Source organism: Emydura macquarii, unplaced genomic scaffold, assembly GCF_026122565.2.
Source record: "Emydura macquarii macquarii isolate MOO-44397 ecotype Brisbane River unplaced genomic scaffold, CSIRO-AGI_Emac_v2 contig_1876, whole genome shotgun sequence".
NCBI classification, from domain to species: Eukaryota; Metazoa; Chordata; order Testudines; family Chelidae; genus Emydura; species Emydura macquarii.
Window position 1 is genome coordinate 25,638,498 of NW_027132013.1, and position 10,586 is coordinate 25,649,083.

A 10,586-nucleotide genomic window follows, 5' to 3' on the forward strand; every position below is an offset into this window, starting at 1 on the left:
TACAGACAGGCCGCCTCTGACAGTATTAGGTCATGTAGTCCATTCGCCTGTCAGTGCAGGCATGTTCCCTAGAGCATATTCTCCAGTGCTTTGATTAGTTTAATTTTAAATGTCCTAAGTGACTGGCTTTCCATTACTTCCCTAGAGAGACTGTTCCACAGACTAATAAATCTCACTGACAGGAAGTTTTCCCCAATATTCATCCTACATTTTCTCTTTCTTAATTTTGTTCCACTACCCTAGTTATATGCCCTTGTATCACCTTGGGTGTACACCAAGCCATTGTTATAGCTAATACATAGTAATGGCCTGATCCAAAGCCCACTGAAATCTTTGGAAAAACTCTCATTAAGGCCAATGGGCTTTGATTCAGGAGCTAGAAAATCAGGATACCACCTGGCCTATTCACCTGTGTGACAGATCAGTGTATGTCTGTCTATGTGTGGAGAAAAGAGGATTTTTTGTAATAGCGTTATGAACAATATGCATGACTTAGTTTTCCCACTCACCTTGTGCAGCTACTTACTATGTCTGCAGGGGTTAAGTTCTCCCTGGGGAAAGGGGTAGTGAGGCATGACTGTATATCATGTGAGCCTGTCTGGATTGGAATGGGTTATGTTTTTGAGAACTAACTGGAATCAACACAGATGAATGGAGTGTACCGGAGAGACAACAGAAGCTCCAACAACCAAACATTAACTTTTAACGACTGGGGAAGGAAGGCAAGCTGCACATGAGCAGACAGCAGGGCCTGCGGCTTGGGACAAAGGGGCCAGGTGTGAAAACAGACTGTGTTTCAAGTTTCCTGCTACCCAAGACAGAGAGAGACACAAGGAGACAGAAGATGAATCACAGGAGATGGGACAGTGGGGCAATATGCGGGGCAAGCTGACTTAAACTTTGCTTTACCATTCAAACCTGCACTCTTAAATACTTTATTACAGTTGACTAATAAATGCTGACTTGTTTTGAAAAGATGTCGCTGCAGATACTTACTGGTTGCATTGCTCCCATAAGGGGTAAAATCTGTAGCAGGAATTTGAACTCATTTGAACTTGCTGTAGAACCCCAATGAGCAACTGAACCCAGAAAGCCCAATCTTGAAATAATGTAGCCAGGTGGCTTGCCCTCATAAAAAGCTACGCCAAAAGCCTGCCAAATAATAGGAGCATTGGACACCCTGTAATTCCATGACAATATGTTTATATCAAACTTCAAATCCCATTTTGTTTTGTGAACACCATTTTAACTGTTAAGTACACTGTACTTTCACTGTTGCCGTTTAATCTCCATCTTGAATTGGGCTTCCAAGAGGTGATAACAGAAGGCTAACAATGGAGAGCAACCAGGAGTTGTTAACCTGGACGACATTCCATTCAAATTCCTAGGACAGTGATCTTCACTATTTTTCAAGCGGGGTGCCACTTTGGCAAAAAACCTTCAGTGTGAGAGCCACATTAACTACTAAATTAACACGTTGGTTGCTATGGTAATATTACAGTTATTATACAACGGATATACTTAGATGTACTTATTGGCACACATCGTACCATGTGGTCAATGTGACATGTAAGGGAGGTGGACTTTGATAGGCTCGGTATATATTCTAATGTTAAAAATAAAATAAATTGGAATTTAAACAGAAGGGAACTGCACTTAGGATCGATGGGAGCTGCCACTGGCTCCCGGGCCTTGCAGTGAGGAACACTGTCCTAGGACAATGAGCTGGCTACCTGCCCCCTGGGCCCTCACAGGACCCAGCTGTCCCAGGTGGGCTTGTACCCAAGCAACAGATTACCTGATGATTGACTTGAAGCCACTCAGGAGAATCACCTGATGAGGGTCTGGAACATTACAGAAGGAAGGCTCTCTCAGTGGCCATTTGAGAGGTGATCAGAATACAAGTCTCTGAAGGAGGTAAAAAAAGAATCCTGGACTTCCTAGAAGACACCGACTGAAACCAAAAGGTCTCTCTGGATGGAAAGGCCACTGGAGGGAAGGTTTTGTGTGCAGGTGTTTATTATTATTCCCTACATCTGTATATCTCTTGTGCTTTGTGAGTCTAGGTGTGATTGGTTTAGAAATTCCTTTGCAAAGTCTGTGCCCCCCTTTGGTTTCACTGACTTGTAGTTCCAGAAGGCAGTTACAGTAATCCTTAGGGCTCACAACTTCAGTGGAGCTCTGGGAACATGCAAGAGCCACTGGGAGGCTTGGGAGAGCTGGTGCTAGTTTCAGGGTGTAGGCAGTTGAACTGCGGAGTCCCATCTTTCAGGAAAGCATGCTAGATGCAGGCTTGGCACTCTGAAAGTTCATGTTGCGGGACAGAGACAGAGACAGTGCCTAACTTTTACCCATCCCCAGCCAGCCTAAGAGCATGTGAGCCCCAGTAGTGGGATCAAAGAGTGTCCACTGGGAAGCGCATCTTAATTGCCCGTTGTCTGAAGCTTTCCAGAACCTGTGCCTCTTTTTCCCTTGTGGTTGTAGTCCTACCTGGGTCTAATAATATGATATCCAATACAGCACAAGGCCTTCATTCTATTTTCTTAGCAATCATGACTCATAATTCACATGAGCAGAGGGCTCAAGTGAAACTGAACAGCCCTTCAAAGTGTGCCAACAAAAAATGGAAAACTAATATCTCTTACTCCCCATCTCACTTGAAAGCCACTTTCAAATGTTCTTCTATCTTATGACCTAAAGTTCTATGGCCACAGGTTTAACCTTTTTCCTGAGCTAAATGTCATTCGTCTAGACATCCTCACCCACAAAAATAAAACCATCCTCCCACCCACCTGAATGATTCTCCTACCCTCTTTTTTTTTTTTTAAAGGCAGTTCTTAATACATCTTTGGGCAAGTTAAACCACAGTGATTCTGCACTTCAGAGCCTGAACTGGAACAGCCAGAATTCTTTGCTGCATTGTCCAGCTCCTAAATCCCTGCTGTCAGAATGCGCATGGCAATTACAAAGCTTTGGTGGTTATTTCAGAGAAGGTCTGTTGAATCCTTGAAGCTTTACAAGATGTGCCCTGGATTTTTTTTAAATTAAATATGCATGTAATACTTATTTTTGGTGGTGCCATTCCTAAGCTAGGTGCAGGGATGGAGAAGGGCATTGCATTGCACACACACTCTGGCATGCAAACATTCTTCCACCTTGATGATGGTGGAGGCTGCCTTGTGGTGACGATATGCTTATTCTGTATTCCTTGGAGCACAGCGCTTTTACATTACTCCCTGCATGTATATTCTTATGCAATCCACACTAAGTGTGGCTTTCTAGCCTCTGGGCCACAATGAGGTTTATGAGTCTGCTAGAGCCTTTGGGCTATGAGTCTCTTTTAGCTTGGCAGCCGAGGCTCATTCTTCTACATCCAGAGATCCTGGGTTCAATCCCTACTGCCAATAACCAACCAGGAGTATTGGGTTATAAGTGGTGTCCCACCTTGAAATTTGAACTGAGTTGAACCTCTAAATCTTGGGAAGAGCTTCCCTGGCCAGGGGGAGTAACTCCCCTACCCACACAGTGGCTGGACCACATGTGGGTTTAAACTAACAGAGCTGGATCTTAGAAAGTAGAGGCTTATTATGTTAGATCTGTTGTTCCCAGAGTTTGATCCCTGCTTCTCCTGACCCATCCAGCAGCATCATGTTAAACTTGGAATGCTGCTGATGTAATCTCTTGATTAAAGGAAGGGTGCTTGGGCTGGGTCACACTACATATATGGTAATACAGTGTAGTGGTTAAAGAATATGGGGGGTAGGAGGGAGAGCAGGAGAGAAAGGTTTATTCCTGGTTCTGAAACTGTTGTGTGGCCACTTACTGCAAATCACAGTCTGTCTGTGCCTCAGTTCATCCATCTGTGAACACTGATTAATTGATATTCCATAAGGCTGTCGTGAGGCTTAATCCATTAGTTTGTAGGGTACTTTGTCTTTATATAGCATCTTCCATTCAAGACTCTCAAAGTAATATTACTATAGTGCACAGCACTTCCTTCCCTTAGATGTGGGTTTGATTTCAAATGTCCTGTCTCCTGAGTTGGCAGGAACATCCTGTGGCACAGGTGAGGGCCACTTCTTCACCTTGCCAGGTAGTGATTAAGGGGCTATATTGATAGGTTCAGCAGCTTCCTTCACACCTAGCAGAGAAGCTGGAGGAGTCTATGCTGCATACAATGTAGAAAACTACTCTCCATGGGAATGGGAAACCTTGTGCCTATTCTAGGACCTGAGCCCTTAAAGTTTACAAGGAAAGGTGCACCAACAATTCAGAAACATCATCTCTTTTCAATAAATCTAGTGAAGGGTTTATTGAAAGTATGAAGTCCTGTATTTAGCCTCAGAACAAATGTTATACTGACAGCTGAAGTGCAAACTTCCTTACCAACTCTCTCAAAAAGATGAGGACAAATTGGAGAAAGTCCAGAGGAGAGCAATAAAAAGGATTAAAGGTCTAGAAAACATGACCTACAAAGAGAGAGTGAAAAAATTGGGTTTTAGTTTAGAGAAGAGACAACTGAGAGGGCACATGGTAACAGTTTTCAATGACATAAAAGACTGTTACAAGGAGGTGGGTGAAAAATTGTTCTCGTTAATCTCTGATAGGACAAGACGCAATGGGCTTAAATTGTAGCAAGGGAGGTTTAGGTTAGACATTAGAAAAAAAACTTCCTAACTATCAGGGTAGTTAAGTACTGGAATAAATTGCTTAGGGAGGTTGTGGAATCTCCGTTATTTTAGGTTTTTAAGAACAGGTTAGACAATCATCTGTCAGGAATGGTCTAGTTATGTAGTCCTGCCATGAGTGCAAGGGACTGGACTAGAGGAGCCACTGAGGTCCTTTCCAGTCCTACACTTCTATGATTCTGTGATGATTCAATTTTGGTCTTTGTTGCAGGCAATCTTGCCATGATGCAAAAACTCCAGCCTTCATATAATTTTGGGGAAGCAAACATTTAAAGAGAAACTTCACCACACAGTGCCTGCAATCCCAGATACCATGAGTTCTAATCCTGTCTCTTACTTTGCCTGCTGTTGATATTTGAATATCTGTCTAAACCTTCTTATGAGCCACGGTCTCATACCCTGAAGGGTAACTATCATTTACCCATTTCAATATAAAATAACTGAGATTACTTCAAAAGAGCTGGGAACAGAACCCAAATCTCATCCACTTTGCCACACAGTTTTTCACAAGGAAAATATCAAATTAGGTGTTTCTGTAACCCACATAACACAATGTGATTCTATGTCACTAGCAACAAAACCACATATAGCAATTTATGACTCTGCTAGTGCTTCTATGAGAGCTGATTCTTTAGTTCAAGTGGTAGAGGCTCATGCTTTTATATCCAGATATCCAAAATTCATTCTTGGAAGATGACTCAAAGATGGCATGTTACATTTGGTTATGCTGTTTGTAGTCACTGGACTACAATCTGCTCCCTGAGTCAAGAATCCTGGTGCCCAGTATTCCATTAAATCTTTCCCAATAAACTTGGGAGAGTTGACAACACTATAATATTTTCTCTCTCTCTCTCACACGCACACATGCTGGGGGAGAGGGGGGGAGGAAGGGGCACAAGTTGGTCAAAACGTGGTGGGTTTTTTTTGTTTTTGTGTTTTTTTTAATCAAGATTTTTGAGCAAATAATTTTTTTGGCATCTGAGTCATGATTTTTTTAACTTTTGCTGCCCTGCCAATATGCCTCAGCCTTGATATACTGAGATCAGCTTTAGGTACAGGAGTAGATTAGTTTTCATGCTTGTTCATCTATCTTTGGAGACCACCTACAAGGATACCACTTAGTGGCAAATGTGGTGGTGGTTTTTGTGATAGGGTCTCGGGACACATCTGCAGAGAACTGTACTAAAATACCAACTCATTTCAGAGGCCACCAAACACTAGCCAGCTAGTAACCACTTTAGATCATTACTAGCCTTGGCTGGTTTTGAACACATCATCTACAGATAAGTGCACCATGACCCCATGCAGGGCTGTTCCTGCCACTCTACTTGTATTGTTATTTATTGTTTATCAAGTGCCTGATAGTGTTCTAGGTGCTAAGAAGACTCAGTCCCTGCCCCAAAGATCTTACAATATAAAATAAATGACTCAGTCCAGAACAGTAAGTAATGTGACTTGAGGAATTGGGGGCATAGAGAGCAGGAGATTGAAGATTCAAAAAATGGTCCTATAGGTACTTAGGTTTGTTATGTGCACACCCTGTTGGCCCCACCTGCTCTGCAGGTGTGTGTATTTCTTTTTCCCCTGAACCTGAGCTTAGTAAAGGGCTTTGCACAGGTATCCAATGTGATCCAAGTGACCAGAGCCTTGTTACCAACTTTTCAACAATTGCTTCTGCATCAGAAATTTTAACATTTCTGCCCACACAAATTACAGGTTCTCCTTAAGACATATTGCAGTTATAAACTATCATCTCTTGAGACTATGTCAAATGTATGGCTTTGAGCATAATTAAATCAGATATTGGTTTTGGATCCTGTGAGTTTGTTTTAAGGGCTGAGCTTGGCACTGCTGTCTGAGACATGAGTTCCATTTCCCATTACGGTCCCTAATTCTTGCATCCAGCAGGGTCTGGGAGCTCTAGGCAAGGAGCACCCTTGAAAGCAATGCCCCTTGCTGATAAGTCACTGGTACTAAAAGTTCAGGAGGGAAGCCCATCAAGTCTTCAGCAGGAAGCATGGTGACAGCAGTGCCATCATTCTGGAGCAGTGGTGTAGCAAGTGAAGGAATCCTGGGCGCTTCATGTCCCTATCAGAGGAGGCAGCAGAGTTAAATCATTTTTTTTTTCTCCTTGGTTCCTCTATGCTTCAGTACATTTTTCTGTTTGTTTTTCACTGCACCCTCCATGCATTTTCCACACTCTCTGGAAAACACTGGCTTTGTTTAAAATAGACTTTGGAATAGCTGCCAAGGCTTGATCTAGAGAGTAAAATGAAAACACACTGAGGCCAAGTGCCCATGAAGTTGTCAAGAAATCTCTTCACGCCCTCAAGAAGCTTGAATTGCCCAGAAGCCCTGTTTCCCTGTCAAGAACCTGAGCTGTTAAGATTCCTCCTCCCACAAGAGCCTCTCTTCAACAGACTATGGCTGTTAATGGAGCCTCTTATGATTGGCTCCTAAGTGCCCACAATTAACTCTCAAGAGTCTTTTTCATAGCTTGGTATTTTGCTGTTCCACTGGGATGCATTGAAAATGGACAGGAAAAAAAAATTCTAGTGTTCTAGGTGCTAAGAGGACACAGTCCCTGCCCCAAATATCTTACAATATAAAATAAATGTGACTCAGCCCAGAACAGTGATTAATGTGACTTGGGGAATTGGGGGCATAGAGAACAGGAGATTGAAGATTTAAAAAAATGGTCCAATAGGTACTTGGGTTTGTTATGTGCACACCCTGTTGTTCCACTGAGATGCACTGAAAATGGAAAGAAAAACATGAAAAAAGCCATCTCCAGCATGGCTTGAGATGCCCAACTCATTCATTAAAGGTGTAGAGACAATTTCAAAAGTATCATAATAGAGTAATGGGACTCCATCACATATAGTTCTACATTGGATTCTTGCAGGGTTTTCTTGGGGTCTGAATCTCTGATCTCTTTTCTTCTTAGGTCTCCCTCTTGGGCCATGTGATCTTCCTGACCTGGAAACATAGGTGAATTTCTACCCTCTGTCTGTCACTGGTTGCTACTGCATTTGCTAAATAATCCCCCTGCCATGCAGAGTTCCCAAAGTGCTGTGACAATTCAAATGTGCAAGATTGAAAAATATTTAAAAATAAATTATAGTGGAATTGTAAAGCTTTCCCTGACATGCTGTATCAAACTCATTCATTGCCTGAGTGAAAAGCCTAAAAATGGAGCCAAAATGAATGAGCTTCACTCTAAAGAAGGGAAATGTTTATTGTTGGCTACTAGACACTTTTCTCAACACTTCTTGACCATAATCCACAAATGCTTATTGAAAATACTTGCGATGGCTGGAATGTCCTTTCACATTTCCCATGCATAATAATATGAATGTGGTTGACCTTTTTTTAGCGCTGAGGGAGACAAAAATGCTGCATGTTTTGAGACCAATGTTTTGTACATGAGAGGTAATAATGTAATGACTGAGAAACAGGTGGCTCCAAAGCGTCACTTATTGGAAGAATCGAGACAATATCTTTAAATCTAAAGGAAGTGTTTAATGAATCAGTGTTTTGGGAAGGTATTTTCCTGAAATGCTGCCCATCTTTAGTACCAGGGATATCTCATGCAGGCTTCTACTTTTCAGGAGCACAAGTTCTCATTCTGATTCAAGAGCCCTACATTTTTCTTCTGCTGTCTGACCATCCCTGCTCAGAGGTCTCCATGTTACCATTCTATCCAAGTCATCTTTGGTCCCCTTTTTAAACATAGATACTGTAATATGTTTATCCTTCTCAGTTTTCTGGGACCTCACCTGTCCTCCAGGAGTTCTCAAAGATAATTGCTAATAGTTCCAAGAATGCTTCAGTTAGTTTCTTAAGTACTCTTGCATGAGTTTCAACTTGACTTACCAACTTGAATACATCTAACTTATCAAAATAGTCTTTAATCTGTTCTTTCCTTATTTTGGCTTGCATTTTTTCCCCCTCGTTAATATTAATTGTGTTGCATACCTAGGTGCCATTACCCTTTTTAGTAACAACTGAAGCAAAATAAGCATTAAACATCTCAGCCATGGGTAGCAGCTATAATAGGCCAAGTGGCCTCCCTTGGGGCTGGTGCAGCCGCCGGACATCTGGGCTGTGGTGACCCTGCCTCTTCCTCTCTGCTGGGAGTGGGCTTCGGCTGGCTGGAAGTTTTTGCTTATTTATTATGCATCATGCAGGCTCCAGGTGAACCTAGGAAGCTGAGCAGCATATACCGCCTCCTCAGCTGCCTGGGAACCTGCATGGTGTGTAATAAATAAGCTTGGCTCAGGGGAGCTGGAGAGCATGAGTGGCAGGGACCTTGGGGGAAAGGTATGTAGAAGAGGAGGGGCCGAACATGGAGGGGGAGGAGGGACGCAGCAAGCAGCAGCAGAGGGGCCGACCAGGGAGGGAAGAGAGGGGAGATGCACATGGTGAGCAGGGAGGGAGCCACACAGGGAGGGGTGGAACCTGGGGAGGAGTGGGGGTGGGGTCTGGGTCACAGTGGGGGCAGGATGTGGGGAGAGCTGCAGACAGAAGAGGTGATGGGGATCTGGCTTCCCCAAAGGGAAGCTTCACCTGCCACCCATGACTTCAGCTTTCTTGATGTTATCAATTATGAGCTCTCCTCCCCGAAGTAGGGGGCTGTGACAGAATGCTGAGATCTGACAGGTGAGTCAGCACTCTGATCACTGTAACCTCAATTAGTTCCCCAGTAACAGCTAATTGAATAATTAGCTAATCAGGAGAGCCTGGAGAGGGAAGGGACTAATTAGCCCTCAGCTGAATAACCTGATTGAAGACTGGCCTAGCTGAGCCTTGAATGAAGGAACTCTCTCTCTCTTGAGAGAGAGACAGACAGACAGACATCCTTTCTTCCTAGAGCCCTAGCAAAGTAGGGCTGAAAGAAGTAGTTCAAGTGGTGATATTGCAGTCTACTGGTGTTGGTGAAAGGATTTAGAATAAAATACCATCTGCACACAAGATAAAAGTGGGTCTGAGCAGTTTCTGGGACATCAGAAGACTGGGACAGAGCGTCACCCCGTCACAGGGACCTACACTTTCTTTTGTCATTCTCTTGCTCCTAATGTATTTAACAGACCTTATTGTCTTTTATGGCCCTTGCTAAGTGTGACTCATTTTGTGCCTTAGACTTTGATTTTGTTCCTAAGTGCTTGTGCTATTCTTTGTAGTCCTCTTGAGCAATTTGTTTCCAATTTTTGTAAGATTCCTTTTTGATGCTCAGGTCATTAAAGAGCTCCTGGTGGAGCTATATTGGTTTCTTACTATTATCTTTCCTTGACATCAGGATAGTTTGCAGTTGTGTTTAATATTGTCTCCTTGAGAAACTGCCAGCTGTCCAGAATTCCTTTTTCGCTTTGATTTTCTTCTCATGGGAGCTTACCTACCAGTTCTCTGAGTTTGTTGAAGTCTGTATTTTTAAAATCCATTGTCCTTATTCTGCTGCTTTCACGTCTCCCTTTCTTTAGAATCTTATCATTTCATGATCACTTTTACACAAATTGCCTTCACAAAAAAGTCACCAAAAAGCTGATTTTTGTCGACAAAGCAGTGGAGGTATACACAGTGAAATGCTCCTCCCACTGATGTAATTCCTCTGCTATGCTGACATAATAAAACCACCTCAAGGAGAAGTGTAGGGCTTGTGTCCGTGTAGGTAGGATGATGCAGTGTCAGTGTAGACACTGCGTTCCTTACATCAGCAGTTGGTTGTCATTCTTGTCAATTTCATGGCTCTGCTGGAGCCTCAAGAGCTGAGCCAGGAGCAGGGGCAAGAAAAGCAGGAACAGGGAGGGGAAAAGTCTGGGCAGCTTCTCTGCCCCCTCCTCCTCACCCACAGCCTGTGCAGTCTTGTCAATTTTACAGCTCAGCTGCCTTGCTCCTGAC

General features: G+C 43.1%; 1 long non-coding RNA gene across 1 annotated transcript; it reads left to right on the forward strand.

The window, feature by feature from the left end:
- Nucleotides 1-1,888: 1,888 nt before the first annotated feature.
- LOC137159700 (uncharacterized) lies at nt 1,889-7,819 on the forward strand. Its single transcript, XR_010921699.1, has 3 exons — nt 1,889-2,013; nt 2,831-2,993; nt 7,636-7,819. It is a non-coding gene; the product is annotated as an uncharacterized lncRNA (long non-coding RNA).
- The last annotated feature ends 2,767 nt before the right edge of the window (nt 7,820-10,586 follow it).